General features: G+C 40.5%; 1 protein-coding gene across 1 annotated transcript in view; it reads left to right on the top strand.

Moving 5' to 3' along the window:
- LOC136044750 (uncharacterized) overlaps nucleotides 1-20,329 on the top strand; it is a 75,238-nt gene that overhangs the window by 50,766 nt on the left and 4,143 nt on the right. The gene's annotated exons all lie outside the window — the stretch shown is intronic.

Genomic DNA, 20,329 nt, shown 5'->3' with positions numbered 1-20,329 from the left:
TGGAAGGGAGTTGGAGAATTGCTGATTATTTTAGCAATGATGCATTGTTATTATCTGTCATTAAATAAACACAATCATCTCTTAATTAATGTCAGATAAGTACTGGCTTAGAAAGGGCCTCTGGATATTAATTTAAAAGAAAGAGTCTATTGCTAATTTCACAAATTTGAGGTACTAATGAACATAGCATTTGTACAAAGTACATTTTTCTCTAATCCTACAATTCTTAATAATGTAACAATTTTCCACTGAGATAGGACATCTCTTTTGTTCTACTTGTGATTACAATTGGAGACAGCTGTCAGTTTGAACTTCCATCTTACTAATGTGGAAATCAGTTGAATGGCTATTTCTATTAAAAAACTATAAGAATCCTAGAACAAAATATTGGGAACTCCTGCTTCTGCCTGTTTGTAAATATTTCTGCATATTTTACATTTATCTTAAAAGCTTCAGGAGTGTAAACCTTTACAAAAATGATGCATTATACTGAAGGGAAAGAATAATTACCAAATGTACCCGGGGTGGTGATTTATTTTAGACTGTCATTCCTTTATCTGCTGTGTATTAGAGTATTCCTTAACCATACAGCCACCCCAGGAAAACAGTGGCATCAGAAAAAAATCAAGAGGATGTACTTACTGTTGCACTAAGCTTATAAAGTACAAGAGCTTTATCAGCATTCTCCTTTACAAATATTTGAAAATATCTGGAATCTGTGCAATGTGAGACCTTCTGAGTGTCTCATCTGTGTCCACAGCAGTAGAGCAAAAGTCAATAGAAAATCAGCCCTATCTAAGTCAGGGTGTGGGTGAACAACATTCCTCTGCTAGAGAACAGGGATGTGTGCCTTGAGAGTTAAGAGACTGGGTCTCAGGTGGGAGAAACCAAAGTAAACGTGTATAAAACTGTTAGGCTGTGTGACACTGAAAGTGCAGATGGAGATTGTGGATAAACCTTGGGATGGGCAGTAAGCAGAACCACTTGTAAACCTGGAAACTTGCGCAAAAGGTGAGGGAATGGGTTGGGTTTCATTTGCAAGCTTGTTGGCTGATAGGTGAGGATTCTGAGGTCTAAAATAAAAGTGCACTAAAGAAAAAAAAAAAAAAAGCATCACCAAATAAACTCCTTTGAAAAATTAATTCCTAAATATGGGAAAGTACTTGAGCAGGAATAAGAAAAGTGAATTGCAAATTTCCTCACACACAGAAATGTTTGGGAACTTCCGAAGCCTAGATAACATATTCCAGGTTAATACAATCAACAATATTCTCTATGTGAAATGACAGTTAACTAATGATAGCTTGTGGTTGCAAAAGACCTATGTCCTGGATACTGCTTTGGGAACACAGACTGTCATATATTTTGCCATGGTCAGAGATCTGTCATCACTTTGGTAATGCCACATATTCAGCTATTACATAGCCAGCTACCTGTGCTAACACTGAGGTCCACACTTGAAACAAATTCAGAGAAACTTAAAAAATTAAAATGCGGTGGACTTCACAGAATTTTTAAGGTGATGGATCTGAGATTTAATTTTATGACATACTTGGCTTATGGAAATTAGTTATTTTCCATAGAAGAGAATGTCTACATTCACAAGACATTACTTATCAATCGTTCCAACTATTGAATATTTTTAATTGCCATAAAAATGGAAATAGACTGCTCCTGCCTATCCAAGATTCTTGGACAAAGAATACATCATCCAAAAAGTTTTGCCAAGTTTTGAATAACTTCAGAATTAAGAGTTTGCAATCCAACAAAGGGAAACCTTATCTGAATCAGTTTGGAATATGGAAATAAAAGGAACAGGATGTTGTGGCCATTTTCTGCATTTGAATCGTTTTCCTTCCAGAAACTACATTCAGTGAAATCTTAAACTTTTGGTCTGTATTACTAGAGTCTTTTTAGAGAGACATTTTGCAGTATCTAAATTTCTCAAGCATTTAAACTTTTAATGCAACGCTTCAAAAATTGAGTCTGGAATAAGAAATGTGTAGGTGTGGCACTGAGAGACAAGGTTTAGTGATGAGACTCAGTAGGTCAGGTTGATGATGTGGTGATCTTGAAGGTTCTTTCCAGATTAACTGAGCCTGTGATTCTCTGTTCAGTGGCCAAAGACTGAACAGCTCATTTATGCTGAGTATTTGGAGAAAAGTTGTCTGGCCTTAGTCTAATCTTTGTAATGATGTATTCAGTGCTGTGCTATTTAATCTACTGTAAGTTTTGCAGTATTCCTTTATTGTTCCTATTTAATGGTGAAGTTTAAGTAGCTGTAATGAGGATTCCCCAAAAGCCCTTGCATTTTACTTAAGGACTGATTCACTTGAAATAAAATGTCAAATGAACTGCAAAACTTTCCAAATAGTAACAGACTATGAAACTGCAATTTGTATTTATATCATTCTGCACTAATACAGCATACACAGGGACCAAGAACAAAGCATGCAAGGCCAGTAACTTGAAGAAAGAATAAACAGACCAGCCCAGATAGTAATACAAAGTTAGCAACAAGATGTTTTTTATGAACAGCATGCCAGGCCAAGATCAGCCCCTGTGCTGAGTGTGCAGCTAAGCAGCCAGACTCAGAGAGCTCACCCCAAGCTGCACTTTTATCTGCTGCGTCATCTCAAGTTACTAATACAATATGAACAACTGGAGCGATAGATAGATGGAAGAAAATTATTTTGGGGAGGTACAAGATGATTAACCCTCAACAGAAAAAAAAAGATTCCCCCTGGCATACAAAAACAGACCAGGTTTATTTGAAATTCCATTACACAACTCTTATGTAATTGATTTCTAAACATGGGATCTCTACTGCACAAAACACAAAATGAGAGGCTATCAGGATTTATCTGAGACCTGCAAGGACTCAACAGTTTTATTCCTATCTTCAGAGATAAATAATACCACTGAGGAAAAGAGAAAAAATGGCTAAAATGGACAAATGGATTAAATGGGAATACTCCCAGTGTTCCAAACATGCAGGCCCAGACTCCATTGTCTGTGAAGTAATGGCAGAAGAGCATTATACAGGTCCAGAAAATGCTTTCAACAGAATAGATCATAGAAATGCAAGAGTCGGAAGTGACCTCTGGACATCATGGTTCAAGTTTTAGTCCATTACTTCTTGTCCTATTGCTACACTCCACTGAGAAGAGCCTGGCCTCATTCATTTGCCTCCAACCTCCCTTTAGATCTTTATGAACATTTATCAGATCTGCCTTCAGTCTTCTTTTCTCCACGTTGCACAGACCCAGGTTTCTCAGCCTTTCCTCACAGGGGAGATGCTGCAGGTGCTTTATTATCTTTGTGGCCCTCTGCTGGACTCCTTCTAGGAGATACCTGTCTTTTCTGAACTGGGGAGCCCAGAACTGGACACGGTATTCTAAATGTGGCCTGATTTGGTTTTGAAACCAAACTTTCAGTCACGACAAAGCTTGCATGTTGCATATGAATGACAGACAGCAAACTCTAAAACTGACATTTCAAGGCTGTCATATGATTTTTAAACTAAATTATCATGTATATAATATATATAATATATATTATATGTATAATAGAAACAATAGATGATAGCAAACTCTACAATAGTAAGAACTGCTATAAGTTGGAAACATACTATGAAAGCTATGAAGAAATTTGGACAGCTTCACTGGCAAAGAAAGGTATTTTCCCCAGAGGAATATTGTCAAAATTAAGCTGTCTTTGAAAATTAATTCTATTTTGAGGAACTGACAAATACCAAGTTTTACAATCAGATGCATCTTAAAACTCAAACTGTGACCCTTCCAACTAATATCCTGGCACTTTTGGGAACAGCATGAGTACTTACATAGCACATAAAGACCTCTCAGCAAGGAGAAACTTGCAGATTTCACAATTCTACTTTATGCTGCTTTCTGATAGGAAAATTTTGCTTAGTATTGCTATTGTGAAATCTCATGTATCTAAAAATGCACTTTTTAAAACTTTTTTTGAAGTAAATAATTGGAGGAACTAGTGGAAATTCTAGCCACCTTGAATAAGGATTAGACTTCCTTGTTTTCATTTATTTGCCAGTTATGTCTGCACTGTTTGAATTAATGCAGTTGATGGGGTTCATTTTGCTAAAATCCTTCACATAGATGAAGCACCTGCAAATACAAAATAGCACTGCTGATAATCACTCCATAGCAGGTTTTCTTTTCTCTTCCTTAGTAATTCTCCTAGTAATTTCAAACCATAGCACTGCTGTTTGGCTGTTGTTGTTGCTGTTTTTAATAACAAGTACTTTTCCAAATACGAAAAAAAAAAATTATTGAATGGTTCTGGTTATGGTATTTCACAAGGAGCCAAATGAGTGCAGATTACATGGAAGTTGCTCAAAATATAATGATTTTTTTAGAAGTAGAAGTCAGTGACAGGTAGGCTAAGCCTATGCTTGACAATGCAGACTGTGAGGTGGGTTGCTACAGCTTCACCTCCCCAAAAACATCTGTATTTGTGTCTTGACGATTTTGCAAAATTCCTATAGGTTTGTAGAATTAGTTGCTGCTGGTGCCTCTTCTAAACTTGTTCACGTAACAAGAGCAGCTGCTGTTTAGTGACCCTCATGCTCTTTAAAAGAAGACTGAAAATCCTGTGACAGGTTTTTTGAGCCTTGAGCGACATTCTCAAACCTTTATGCTACATTAAAATATTTATATGGTATAACCAATATATTTACACCCTTTGGGGATACAGAATTTCCTCCAAGAACCATGCTTAAGGTAATTCGATGAAAATTTAGATCAAAATGATTCTTGCAGAAAGTTTTATTATTTTTAACTGGCATCCTTTTCCCCAGATAAAAAGGACATGCTAAAATCTATAATTGCTATTCTGTTTCTTAGTTTATGATTTAAAAGCAGTAATCTCCATAAAGTAGTAGTCCATGAGGAGCAAAACGTGCAAGTCAGCATTTTGTAGTAATAATACATTACTACATACTTCAGTATTACTTTTTTAATTCTAGCAACTTTTTTAATACTTAAATTGTATGTACATCTGTGTTTTGATCTCTGAAAGAAGAAATACAGTTAGAATTTTGAAAGCTTTCAGCAGATAAGTATTAAAATATGAGAAAAAACATATATAAGCTAACAAGGAATATAGAAATATTCATGCACATGACTGTTCTGCTTCAGATGATGATCAGCATTTAAACTCCACATCATTCTTTCAGTTTAGTTTTTGCATACATCAGTGGGTACTCTTGTCATTTAGAGGAAAAAGAAAGAGCATAAAACTACAGTAAAATATTATTAATGCAGCACTCCTGATGTTGTGGCTTTTTAGAGGAAAGAAGTGGGAACATATATTTCAGATTAACAAACAAATAGAAAAAAAAACAACAAAAAAAACAGAAAAAAACACCAGAAACACACACAGATAGATGACTTGCAAGAAGTTCCACTGATGTGCAAAAAGTGATATGCCCTACATAAGACTTTACCAGTATGTCAATGTCTCTCCAGGTTGAAAGGTTTACCTAAATTAGTGATGGAGAGGTGCTATCTGGGTGTTTTAGTTTCAGCTGGGATGGATTTTTTGTTCAGTGTCTGGTATGACGCTATGTTTAGGTTCTAGAAGATAAACAATGTTGATAACACAGTGATGTTTATAGTTACTGCTAAGCAGTGTTGTTGCGGCCAAGGCCTTTCTCAGTGATGAGCCCAAGGAGCTGGGAGGGAGCAGAATGAGGACAGCTGACTTAAACTGATCATAGGGATATTCCATACCTTATGATGTCATGTGGAAGGAGTTCTGAAGGGGGTGGGGCTTCATCTCTCTCTCTTTCACTTCTCAGGGGAAAGCTGGGCACTGGTCAGGGGATGATGAGCAATTGCTTGTGCATCAGTTGTTATATACATTCATATATATATATAGTCGTAACTATTATCTGTTTCCTCTTCTCTATCTTAGTAAATAGTTTTATTTCAACCTACAAGTTCTACTTTTGTTTTTCTCATTCTCTGCCCCATCCTACTGGGAAGGGTGGAGTGAGCGAATGACCGTGTAATGCTTAGCCACCTGCCAGGTTATACTCAAACACTGGGTAATTAATTTTCATTTAAAATTTAGATATTTAAGTATCTGATCATCAATAGAACCTGGTAGGCTTGTTGGTGTCATAGTTTCATTTCCTTCCCAGACAAACTGGGGATACGAGTGGAGGACAAGGAGGAGTAGGAGTGGAAATGTTGCACGTCTTAACATAGAGTTTGGGCACAGGCAATATGTTATCTGGATTCTTGTGTTAAGGAATGTATCAAGTTTCCACATTATAGAAAAAATATGTCAAATCAAGCACATAAAGTCCTTACACAATCAGAGGAAAAGTCACAGGTATCTTTGAAGACCTACACAGGGAGATCCCATCTGACTAAGTGCAGGCATTTAGAAGACATCAACAACAAAAAGAAAAATTTACCTTTTCACTTGTCTCACTCACTTCTGAAGATTTACATAATTTATTTGCTGTTGTGATTAGTGTCCTTATGTCATTTTGACTTGCTTCTTGTAATTGAAATGCTGCAACACAGGAGACATAAAAAAGAAAAAAAAAGGCACAAAGACATTAAAATAAAACAAATGTACCTTTGATTAACTGGGAAAGTTGGCATGGGATGCAACACAACTTACCAGGAGGGGTAAAAATATACTATGCAGCAAGCTGTCTGGGTTCATCACCAGGGCTTTAAACTACAGCTGCTGGGGAAAGGGGGTATACTGCTGAGTGGCAGAGAGCCAGGAAACAGTCTGTTTAGGAAGCAGTGGGGGAAAACCTCCAATTTGTCCCAGAGGTTTTTGGGAGGACTGCTCTAGGAAGACAATGCGTACAAAAACCCAGCTGAAGTGCCTCTGTACCAGTGCACACAGTGAGTATAAGCAGGAGGAGCTGGAAACTGTGGTGCACTTGGAAAACTATGATCTTGTTATCACATAAACATGGAGGGATGATTCACATAACTGGAACACCACCACTGAGGGCAGTGAGCTTTTTAGAACTGATAGACAAGGTAGCAGGGGTGGGAGAGTTGGCCTCTATATTAAAAAGCAAGGAGCTCCCTTTGAGAAACAGTCAGAAACAGGAAGAGAGTCTGTGGGTTAAGATTAGGGACCACACCAATAAAGGACAGCTGGTGGTCAGGGTCTGCTATAAGCCACCTGATCAAGGGCAGCCTGCTGATGAGGCCTTCTTGCTTCAGCTGCAAGAAGTGTCACACTCACAGTCTCTCATCCTGATGGGAGATTTCAGCCGCTCAGATATCTGCTGGGAAAACAACAGCAAACTGTTTTAAAACCTATTTTAATTTATTTTCAGTGACAGTTATTAACACAACACTCTTTTTCCCTGGCTGGCATTCCAGAAGGAACTGACTACATCCATGTCTTGATTCTTGGCCACGAGAGATGGATTTGTAATGAACTTCACTGAATTCATTGAGGTTCTGTAAAAGCAGCTGAACAGGAAACAATTGTAGGTCTTCTCAACCTGCGTCTTTCCACCTTATAAGACAGAAAATAACCATCATGTGGAATAAGCAATACATATCCCTTAATGTCATCAAACAAGATCTGAACAGCCCAATGTCCCCATTATTATTTATTTTTTGTCTATTTCTTGATCACAGATTAATTGCCCTTTGTTAAGGAAAAAACATCATTAATAAAATCTAGTGTCTCAGGGTAGGAAGTTAAAATGCACCATCCAGTCTCCATCTCTCAGTGTTTTTCCACCACCATCCTGCTATTATCTCCACATTTGGCCAAGTTTACTCTATTTCCCTTTGCCCAGGATGTTTCCAGACCTGCTGTGATTCTGACAAGAGACAACGTGTGCTCAAGCAGCTGCTGTATTTCCACTGCCTGGCCAGTTAATACTCTTCTGCTCCCCAGCAGCTGCTCACAAGTGCTTTGGGATGATACATCCTCATCTTTAGCTTACAGTCACTTGAGTCTCTTCTGTCTATCCAGGCAGAAAACATGATTATATTTTGAAGTTCGAATTTTCTGATTTTTCTTCCCATCCTTCAAACTGACTTGAAACCACCTATGAATATATGTATGAAACTATATATGAACATTTCTATTCAAAAGCAGCAGCTGAAATTCTTAAGCAGTTGAACGAGCACCAAGAAAGAATGGTATGACTTGGCCCTCTTATGATAACAGGTCAAAAGAAAGACAGAAAGAAGGGAGGGAGGGAGGAAGAAAAGTATAATTATTTAAAATATGAGGATGAATAAGATATGAAAGAAACTCTGAGAAAAATATATTTAGCATTTTAAATTAAGAAAAATAAAGGAACAGATTTGTGAAAGCCACTGAAAAATAATTTGACTGATAGGCTACAGTAGGTTTGAGTTTTATTTACTATGGGAGAATATAAATAGGGGGTTTATTATCATCTGTGTTGAACCAAATCAAACAAAAGATCACAATTAAAATTAAGATCCCTTGGCAGCAGGAGCTGTACTGTAACATTTTTAGGCTTCACGGCCTTGACTCTCTCATCTAATAGATTCTCTTCGTTGTCATTTGTGTCATAGTGCCAAGGTAGGAGGCTGAGCCTCCAATCTGGATCTGAAGCTTTGCCAGGCTTCATTGCTGTTAACTGAAGGAACTGTGATTATGTCCTGACTTGGGCTTCTAGTGTCCAGGATTTCTTTTCTTCCTCACCCTCTTCATGTCCTTTCTGTGCATGCCCACAAATAGAAAAGATTTTGAAGAAAAAACTTTTTGGATTACCAGAAAGATCAAAAAAATGAGACACTCCAGTCTGCCCAGTCAGGCTCATTTTAATAGGCCAAACCAAATACGTAAATGCTAACTCCTTCTGAAAATGCTCCATTTAGTCATTCATTTCTTAACCTATGCCAAAACTTAGGAATCTGATTAATTTTTCATCTTACTTGAAGTAGAGCTCTGCTCACTACTAGCAAAAAAAAAAAAAAGAACTGTACCAAGGTAATCTGCACCAAATCAAATGGTTCAAGCAAGCTTCTGATGTCAAATGGAGCAGTGTTCATCTGCATGCCAGTGCTGCCCGGCTATTACAATTTGGATAAATTTTACAGGTGTGATTGCCTGAAATGATCCATTCAGATGATGCTATTCATAAAGCATTATTGGAACTGAGGCAGTATAGTCAAACCTCAGATTCAACATAATTTTCTGAATCAGCCACAACTGCATCGCTGTTGTTTATTGTGCCCTCATGAGGCCCCATCTGTAGCACTGTGCCCAGGCCTGGAGTCCCCAACACACAGATCACAGCCATTCTGTGATTTTATCGTCCCATGATTGTGACACCCCACTAGTGTGGATTAGTGTGGATTAGCATGGATTGCCTGTGTGCAGACTATTCAGAAACATATCTATGTATATGTAAATACGTATACTGATACATATATGTACTGATACTGATACTTACACTGATACTTATGTATCCTGATACGTAAATACATAGTAAATATGTAAATACATATCAAGAACAAGCTTTGAACGTAGACAGATTACCTCAGCACCAGCATGTATACGACAGAAATACTTCCCAAGATTTACACTATTTTAAGTGCCATCTAACCCCGCTGTGATGTCGAGAAGAGGCATCAGATGAGCCCGCTGAGCTGCAGGTCCTACTCGGGAAACTGAGGCACTGCTCCATGGCAGAGCCGCATTACGAAGGCGCTTATTCGCCTTCCCCATCACGGCCGGTCTGTGGGCAGGCGGGGGCAGCGGCGCTCATCCTCGCCCCCTGCAGGTGCTGCAGGTGCTGCAGGCGCTGCCCGCAACCCAGCCCTTAGCAGCCTCGGGGCGGCAATGGCTGCCGGAGAGGGGCGGGCAGAGGGCACCATCTCTCTCCATGCCCACGGACGAGGCGCGGCCGACTCCCGGCGGACACCGAAAGCTCCTCGCGTGGCCAAGCCCTCCTCCCGCCTGGGACCGCCGCCGCCCGCCAGGTGGCGCTGCCGCCCCGCGAGCCGACGGCCGCCGCCACCCGCCGGATACGTCACGGCAGCGCATGCGCGCAACGCCAGGGAGCGGAACAAGAGGAAGCGGGATGCGCTGCGCGCGCAGCTCAGGGCGCTGCCCCTTCCTTCCTCCTCCGTCCTCCGAGCGCGCGCGCGAGCTTCTGGAAAGGGCGGGCGGCCGCCATTGTTGGCGGGGAGGGCGGGAATCCTCTCGGCCGTCCCGCGGCGCCATCTTGATTTCACGCGGCTCCCGCGTCTCTGCCTGCCGCCATGGCGGCTGTGTGGGGGAGGGGCAGGCGGTGGCCTTACCGCTGCAGCGTATCCAGAGATCGCTTTTGTTTTGCGCTGTGGGTGAGGTTAAGGCCCTGCAGTTAAACGTGGGCGCGAAGCTACTCGTGCAGATGGAGGAACTGAGCCGAGCTACGTTTGTGGGCCTTCTCTTTATTGTTCTGCGGGTAAAGACAGGATGTGGTCAGGAGGGTTGCATCTGTTAGGTTTCTGCTGTTCTTTGTCGTAGTTCACGCCGTCATTTTCATTATCACTGTGTATTCAAAGCCACCAGAAATTCTCTCTTGCAGAGCTGTCCTTGTGCAAGAGCGTGTCTGGGACTGAGGATTTTTTTTTCCATTAATTTTGTCTTAGAGGCACATTGCTAACCTGAGTATCTTCATAACAGTGGACTGTGAGAGTTTCTGACTTCGCAGAGCCATGAGTGCCTGTGTATCTTGGAAAGAGCATCATTTCTACCTTGGTTTTTTTATTTTTTGGGGGGGAGGGGGGTGCTGGCATTTGGCATTTCCAGTATGCTGTGCACATTTGGAAATGTGATACATGTTTCTGCACTTCTTCATCTCTAGGATTTACTCCAAAGTTCTGCAAGGAAATGTTGACAGTGGTGCTTTCAGAAAAACAACTCGGCTCTTGTGTTGAATTGCCAAGCAGAGCTGGCCTTGACAGTCAGGGGCTGATGAGCAGCTCCCAGTACCTTTAATGCTGTCTGTCCATATGTAGAGTGCCATCTTTTGTGCAGGTGTGCTCTGAAAGTGAGCTGATTAGTATGGGTGGTGGTGTATGGAGCAACGAGGCAAGTCCTTGTTTAATTTGACTGTCTTGCTAGTTCTAGTTATTAGTACTGAACATGAGCTTGTATAGCAGTAGCAAGTGAAGCCAAGCCCACACTAGTGGCTTCCCTGCTGACTGCACTGCAGCTCTGCAGGTGAGCAGGGCAGGGTGCTCATGTCGCTGTGGGGAGCAGTGCTTGCCCTGCCCCACATCAGAGTGTGCCAAGCAAGCAGCATGCTTTGCTCAGGCTCCAGCTCTGTGCTTCTATGCTGCACTTAAGCTTATTGGAGTGTTGTGGTTTAACCCAGCAGGTGGCTGAGCACTGCAGAGCCTTTCACTCACTCCCCCCCCTACCAGTGGGATGGAAGCAGAGAATAGAAAAGTGTAGAAATTGTGGGCTGAGGTAAAACTTTTTATTAAGATAGAGAAATGGATAATAGTTACGATAATATATATACAGGAATGTGTATAAGATGTGATGCACGTACCACCCCCCAACCAATGCTCAGCTGGCTCACCAGTGAGCAAAAGAGAAAGATAAACTTACACCCCCTTCAAAACTCCCATGCTTGATGTCATCTGGCATAGAATATCCCTTTGGCCAACTTAAGGCAGCTGACCTAATTCTGTTCCTTCCCAGCTCCTTGGACCCTTCCCTGCAAATGGCCTTGGCTCTGTACAACACTGCTTAGCAGCAGCTGTAAACGTTGCTGCGTTATCAACATTGTTTTCCTCCTAGAACCAAAACATAGCATCATAGCAGATACAGTGAAGAAAACAATTTGGTCCCAGCCAAAATGAAGACAGTGACTTTTCCTTATGGGATTTATGTCTGACATCACCTGGATGTTACGTGGGGAACAAGGCTGAATGTGACCTGTTGTTCACTGCTGTCTTGAAAGGCTGAGGTCAGACTACAGTATTTATTTACTACATTTGTTTACATCTAGCATTTAGATAGGTCATTTACTCACAATAAAACTAGAATAGTGCTTTATTTCTGGTATTATACCTCGTTCAGGCTGCATTCATGTTTAGTAGAAGATGGAGGTTTCAGAGTACACTGGACCCTGAAGCATGTTGTAGTGTGGACATGTAGGGGAAAATGTCTTAATGGAAGAGCTCTGCTTCTCATGTCTTGGTGGCTGTGATCTGAGAATACATTCAGAGCTGCCCTGAATTTTTTCAGTGTTTCAGTTGAATCCAGAAGAATTTAGGACACAGGAAGTGTTTGGCTGCTTGACTTAAGAGTTCTATTCAATTTGCTGTCCAGTGTTCTGACACAGATATAACTTGTGAGTTTTGGTACTGGAAGTTGGCAGAGCATCTGGTATGAAATGCCTGTTCATTTCTGCCCAGTTTTTGCATCCTTTCTTTGGGCATCACCTGCTGACTGCTACTTGAGAATGTGTGTTAGACCAGACATGCACTGATAAAGTCTGGGTTTTTATATTATTTTCTGGGCTGTTTTCTCAATTCAAGGCCACCTGCTTGCCTTTTTTTTTTTTCTCATGTTGTGTCAAAGTTGTGTGATTCATGGTAGGACTAAGAGCTTATCCTGATGCTCACCTGACTGGGAGGCTGCACTTGGTGGGACTGATGACTCTGAGTCACTTTGACCGATTCACAGCCTGCACGTATATCCCAAGATGAATATCTTCAAAAATGCCGGTGGCTGCTGCTTTATGTGTAAAAAGAAGCGATGTATTTCCGTCTTCCAGGATGTAATGGTTCATCTTCCCTGGAAGAATTCAGATTTCTCAACTGCTTGAAAATACAGGCTCATGTGTTTGAACCTTCTGCAGGAGTTTCAGTTTATAAATGTTTATGGGCATAGGTTCTCTAACTCTGTGCAAAGATAATTAAAGACTTGTTGGATGAATCAGGGATATGTGTGATGGAAGTGCTTCTTCTATGAAGCTTGGGAATTAAGTCTTTCTTTGGGATAGAGAATACCAGCACACTAGTTGTACCAAAGTGAAAGCTCTTCTGCTGTGTTCCCATCACACTAGGTGCCATAACACAGTAAGCATCTTTATTGGTTTGTTTCTACTTCCTCCTCTTTTTCCAGAGGAACTTCCTGCACAGACAGTACTAAAATTCTTCTTACTGCTTATTTTTTAAATGTTGGCTATAAAATGCATCGGGCAAAAGATGAGGCTGAGCGTAGCTCTTCTATATCTTGCCTAAACATGGTTTTATTAACAAACACTTCAATTTTCTTAAGAAAAGATTCTGAAAGGATAGGTGCAACTGAGAACACTGTGCATTACTTTTTACATTTTGTAACTTAGAGGTTTAGTGGGATGAGACCCTTCAGCTTTTGTGAAACCCACTCTCAGGTGCTGTCAAGATACACTGCAGGAAGCTGTCAACGGGCATGAGTTAGTTACTTTTTTCATAGTATGAGTTCACAGTATTTTGAAGTTAATTTTTAGTGAAGTCAAATTCATCTCTGAATACCTGTGTATGTGAACTGCTTTGGTACTCATGATCACTAATTGTGATATTCAGATAAAACTACTGTTGCAGAAGGGGCCAAGCCCAGTGCAGACATGTGGGTGAAGAATTTGACTACTGCACGGAGCAGGCGTGTTTGGGTTGCAAGAAGTACAGTTTGCTTTCTCACCGCTTACAGGGAAGGAAGTGGTAGAGTAGGTGAATGATGAACTGTCATCTGTTCTGAGCATCTGAAGATAGGATAACCTATGATGATAAATGTGTGTGCTGAAATATAAGCAGATGTCAGTTCAGACAGTATGTCTGGACACGGTGCTGGTTGTGTGGCTTGTGTCAGCAGTGCAGGCTGCTCAGACAGCCTGCTTGTGAAATTTGGTGTTTCCTGACCTCATCATTTGTTAGAAATGTTAGAACTGGGAAAATGAAAATTGGATTTGAATCATTTAAACAAACCCAAATTAGGATTTTTTTGGTGCAAGTAACTAAATGCCGTTCTATGATGTCAGTTTTTAAATGTATGTCATAGAATCATTAAGCTCTGAGAGACCTCTGTCCAGTTCAGCCATCAACCTACTACCGCCATGCCCACTAAACTGTGTCTGTAAGCACCACATCTACACATTTCTTGGACAGATCCTGAAGATGGTGACTTCACCACCTCCCTGGGTGCCCTGTTCCACTCTGTCACGGTTTGCAGGACAGTTTGACCCGGTACTGTGACAATTTAGGCAGGGGACCCACGGGCCCACACCCCGGGGAAGGGGAAGGGGGAAAAGGGAAAAGGAGAAGGGAGATGGGCCTAGGAACAAAACAGCGGCAACGATCTGAGGAGGAAAGCTATTTTACTAAATAGATATCAGAAAGGAAAAATAACATAATATAATATAATTGGAATTGAGGCAAATGAATCAAATAAAATGAGCGAGAGAGAGAGTGTCCGATAAACCGAAGGCCTTACGCTAACGCTGAAGGCGGACGGCTGCAACAAACACCCACTGCCGAGCTCGGTCCCGAAGGGAAGAGAGAGTCCCGTGACTGCAGACAGTTTTTATCTTTCCCTCTGAGCGTAAACACGTAAGAACGCAAAGCATCGCAAAGTCCTCTGGGGAATGGAGTTCTTCTTCTCTTCTGAGACAGGCATACCTGGAACTATCGATGGTCCACGGAGCTGGAGCATTAACTCTTTAACTCCAAATGCACTACATGATGTTATGATGTGGAATACCAGTACCAAAAATCATAAAACCATGACACACTCTTTTGGAGAATAATTTTTTTCCTAATACCTAACTTGAACCTCCCCTGGTGTGCCTCAATGTCTTTCTTGCAGTGAGGAGCCCAGAACTGAACACAGCACTCGAAGTAGTGCCTCCTCAGTAGAGCTGAGTACAGAGGGACAATCATCTCCCTGTTCCTGCTGGCTGAACTATTTCTGATTCAAGCCAGGATGCCATTGGCCTTGGCTAGCTAACACGCTGATGGTTCATTCTCAGCCTGCTGTCAACCAACACCCCCAGATCCTTTTCCTTGTCACAGTGTCCCAGCCACTGTGCCCTAAGCCTGTAATGTTGCCTGGGGTTATTGTGACCAAAGTGCAGGATTCAGCATTTGGTCTCCTTGACTGTCATCCCATTGGCCTCAGCCCAGTGATCCAGCCTGCCCAGGTCCCTTTGCAGGGCCTTCTACTCTCAAGCAGGTAAGTGTTTCCTCCCAACTAGGTGTCATCTGCGCACTTACTGAGGGTGCACTCAGTGCCCTCATCCAGGTCAGATACTGATCAGAGCCAGCCCCAGTACTGATCCCTGGGGACCACAACTACTGACTGGTTGCCGATGGAGTTAATTCCAGATCTCCACCATTGTTTGGGCCTGGTCCTCCGGTCGGTTTTTTACTCAGCAAAGAATACCTGCCCAAGGCATGAGCTGCCAACTTCTTTGGAAAAGTACTTTGGGAGAGAGTGTCAAAGGCTTTACTAAAGCACAGGTAGACTACACCCACAGCCTTTCCCTCATGCACTAAGCAGGTTACCTGGTCGTAGAACATCAATCCAGCTTTACCAATTCTCTGTCTGAGAAAGAACTGTTAAAAGCATCAGTGACCGTTTCTGAGATTATGTTCACTTACCTTGGAAATACCAATGGTATTAATAAGAGCTATGTTGTTTTCAGATAGTACCACCTCTCTGGCTTCCTTTTCATTCTTGTTTTTCACTTTTAATAAAATAACTTTTAAAAATGGCTTTATTGTTCTACATCCTGATATTAGTATTTCCACACTATTTTTCTACATTCTGCTGCATTCATCCTGAAAGACACAGCTGATAGTTTACCATGACACGAATGTGTAGGTTATAAAGTGCATAGCTAAGGTTAATGAAAGAAGAAAAAGCATTTCAGTCACAAACTGGAGCTCTGAACATCAGACCTTCAGAAAGTCTGATCAGAGTCACTCGTGTATGTCTTGTGTCACAACTGAATACCTTTCTAATAAGCCATACATCTGAAAATTAGGTGGGAAGAAGGAACATAAAGCTCCACCCACATGCAGCCATATTTGGGAAGTGTAATCATAGGTTTGGGGGGAAAGATGTCATTCTGTAAAAGGTATTTCCTTTAAACAGATTAATTATGTCCACATCTGTATTCATGTACCTTTACTCCGGGAACACTTCTGAGATCCTGTTAGCCCATCTTAGGTGTGTGCTTCTGTCTTTGTGGGTTAAGAAAGATCTAGCTTAGCTGTGCTTATGGTTTTGTCTACTAACTAGAGAGGCTGAAGAGACTTTCTCTGCTCATTTCTGATGGATAGCATTATAATCGTTAGAAGTAGAAAGGCTGCTAACTGCAGAGTTTATTTACCTGCCTTCTGTGGGGAAGGTGGCATACAGATGTCCATCTCAAGGCTCTGTAAATATTTGAGCAGTGCTGTAGAGGGGTACAAGGCAAAATTCCCTTTGAAATGTTTTATCTTCAATGTAGAAGGCGTACATAAGCCTATTTTGAGAATAGGAGTCCTTTGTATTCTATATGCTTTTTTTTTTTCCCTGAAAGATTATTTATACTGTTCCGATCTGGCTTCCTTCCCCAGCCCCTGTAGGCAAAGCCACCAGTGGATGTGACCTTTTATACAGAACTTCTTTTGAGAACAGAGGAGCCCCATCAGTGCAGTGAGAGCAGAATGTGGTATTTGGTCTCTGCAGTTCTTCCACAAAATCATTCTTTGTGGATCTAGCTTGTACATCAGAGAGAATTTTATCTAAACTGATTTAACATTAGGGAGGGTTAAAAAGCACTGGTATTTTTATATGTAGAGGTTAGTAATTCATCACTAGCAGTTTTACAATACATTAATTATCAGAACAATTGGGCCCATTGAATGGATCCGAGGCGAAAGCCGCATGTTATCAGATTAAATGTAGAGTTGTGTAATTTTCTCATAACCTTTCCCTTGGAAACCCTGCTGCTTGCAGTATATGATGAGGTCTGGCAGCAAGGTTAACCCCGACCCCTGAGTGTTCTATATGGACTTGCTCATTTTTGCCACATTCTTTTCAATTTAAATTTAGATTTGCTGGCAGCTATTATGCCTATTGCAACAAGCTTCACGGGCAAAACACTGAAACAGATACGCCTTTTATCATACAAGTTCTTGCTGAATAAGATTAGTGAAGAACACTTGAAAGCTGAGAAACAGGGCACAGAAGCCTTTGGTCCTAAAAGACACAAGTAGTTCAATGTCTGGAATGTATTTACTTCTCAACCTAAGAAATGAACAAATAATTGTTTAGATGATGGACTATTATCGTGTACACAGTTTTTACCTTTGTAATTTGTTATTGGTAGCAGTGAAATTTCAGCTATGTAGGTGAGCACAAATTCTGGATATGCAAGTATGTGCAACAAAAACCTCAAGGCTGCTGTTCAAAAACAAATTGTGACTGCAGGAGCATCTAGCAACATGTAAGTTAGGCTGATCTCTAGAAGTTTCTTCTGAATTCCTATCTGAAGTGTAATAGCTCCAGTAATAACTGCTTGAAGTTTAAGGAAGTGTGTACTACTTAGAAATGTGTGGAACACAGAGATCAGTACCTGTTTGGTTGATATTTTTATCTTTTTGTCGTATGGAAAAGTACATGGAACTTGAGAAATCCACTTGACAGAGCAGATCGCATTCAAGACCAACATGTCATACTCTGCTTAATATATCATGGGCTTCACAGACAAGGTCACTCTACCTTGAAAAAAAATACACATTTAACAAGGGATTCTCTTATTTTCTAGTACTGTTCATCTACCCGGAGTTGTAACATACAAAATATATGATCCTGTAATGCATTTCTATCCCTAACCTTTTCAGGTTCTTCAGACAGTATTCCCATGCTCAGTAAGTGACTCCAACAAATAAAGGAGGCCTTGAAAGGATAGGGAAGAAGTGTCCTCCCTGTGCACATTTTTAGGGAGAAAAACAGTGAATAAAAAGGCCCACCATTCTTAGATACTTTTGACTCCCATTTTTTCCCTCCTGACGGGTAAGATACAAAACCTTCCAATGTCTGACCCCACAGCCTCTGCAGTTGCCATGGACAGGATACTCTGATATTCTGAGTGTTTCTATCGCGTCCAACCCAGTTCCTGGGGCGAAACACTGAGGGGCTATGTTCCTCCTGAATGGATTAGGCAGAATTTATTCTCTTGTTGGAAGTCCTACTGTGTGAGCTGTATATTTCTGAATGTAAGTAGCATCATGTTTCAGCAGGAATTTCAGGCAACCTTTGAAATACGTAGCCAATCAGCACTTATTCCAAGTGGCACTTTTGTGCTGGCTTTCCAATTAGTCAATGGTATTTGTTAAGTAGGCCCGTTTAGCTTTATCTCCAAGGATAATGAAAACCCATCTTTTTCCTCATCCCCTTCATTCAGTAAACACAATATACAGTCTTACTGAACTAGAAAGAACAGATCTCAATGAAGAAAAACAGGAGAGGTATAGTGCGGGGAGAGTCTACAGAACTTGAATTTTTAAGGAACAACTATGGTTTGAGTTCAACTACTGCTGAAGAAGATTAATTTAAAAAAAATAGAAGGGAGGATGACTCATTCAGAAATGTTGCAGAGTATTGATGAATACCAGGAGTATTGGGCCAGTAGATGTATTCATCGAGGCAGCAGCCAAATGTGCCTCTCAGTGCATGCAGTTGTATTGTCTACTCTAACATTATATTTCATGCATGAATTATTGCATGCACTCGAAATCTTCATTGGAAATATTCTTTGGCCTTTCTTAGTGTCTTCATGATTTTCCGTCTTCACATTTTTTCATGGAAAATTCTAAATTCTTGAGGTATTTCTTCAAACCACTGAAATACTGAAATTGCAGAGACTGTTTGCACTTGTTTAAATCTCTCCTACTTTTTAATGAACTGGAAACTATGAATTCCTAATATAACTTTCTAAGTTTGTCACCTACCAAGTACAATTTTTGCATAGCTCACTGAAGTCAAAACACATTACACTCATTTTTGTACATAATATCTCCCTCAGAATTGTTTACCACTGCTAAGAAACTACATTCTTACAGCTCCTTTTGTTAAATTACATTTTAACAACTTTGAGAATCAGAGCTTTCCTGTTTAATTTTGACAGACTTTCTGCATTCATTTTTGCTGATAGATTGGGGATGTTTTTGAGCATTCTTTAGCATTGGAAAGATCAGTTCTTGAGGAAGCATAACCACAGGAAAATATGGAATCTTAACTTGTTAAGAAATGAGTACTGTAGAGATGCATCAGCACTCACATTTCCTATGTAAGTTCATCTCACTCAGAAAGGATTCCACATATTGAGTGTCTTTCAATACTCATTTTCTGTGGAGCACTGTGTATTTTACTTTAAAATGTTTGTGAAGAAAATGATAAGTAATTATTTAATCTATTTAGATAATTTTAATAGCTACAGAGTTGAAAAATAGCTTTACACTTTTAACAGCATTTCAGTTAGAGCTCATAAATTAAAATAATAAATAATTAATATTTGTAAAATTAACAACAGAATATTTAATTTAATGTATTTCAAAGGAATGGCTGCTAAAAGAATAGCAGCCCCCTCTGAAGGGAATATGCTTCTGTTGGTAATGTGACAAGGTGTCTTAAGGACTGGGGGCTTCTATGTAATAACAGTGGTTTAGATTTCTATTAGAAATCAGATATGTCAGTGTGATACTGAAATAAGCCTTGTAGATTCTATTTGTAACTCTTTGTTCTATGGTAGCAAATTACAATTTTATTTGGGTTTTACTTACTAAATCCTCACAAGGAAACAAATCTCAACAAAACTTTGTCAGGTAAGAAGAAAAATAGTATTATTCTAGCTCCCCCAGGTGTTGTGGAGTGTTGTTCCGATGCTCTTAGGATTTTGTCAGAATGGTGATATAATATTATCGTTTGTATGCTCAGGCCATTAGAATTGGCCGTTATAGTATGATCCTCTGCAAAAATATGTGATGTTTATGAAAGTAAGGAGGATGAAAGAACTGAAGCTTTGGAACAGAGACTAACGAGGGGCCCTGTAGTTGGCCATGGTGACAGAGGTAGTTGTGACTGCTTTTCTTATGAATTTTTAGAAGTGACTTTAATGAGGAAAATGAGGCATAATGCAACAGCATGCACAGGGATTGCTGCGAGAATCATAGAACCATTACGATTAGAAAAGACCAGTAAGGCCACCTAGTCCAACTGTCAACCCATTACCATCATGCCCACTAAACCATGTCCCCAAGAAGGTGCTCGATGGGAGTATGTC

The sequence above is a fragment of the Cyrtonyx montezumae genome, unplaced genomic scaffold (assembly GCF_038088225.1).
Source record: "Cyrtonyx montezumae isolate F1298 unplaced genomic scaffold, pur_monq_1.0 scaffold_12, whole genome shotgun sequence".
Taxonomy (NCBI): Eukaryota; Metazoa; Chordata; class Aves; order Galliformes; family Odontophoridae; genus Cyrtonyx; species Cyrtonyx montezumae.
The sequence above is the reverse complement of the archived record's forward strand: the minus strand, read 5'-3'. Positions and strand labels throughout refer to the sequence as shown.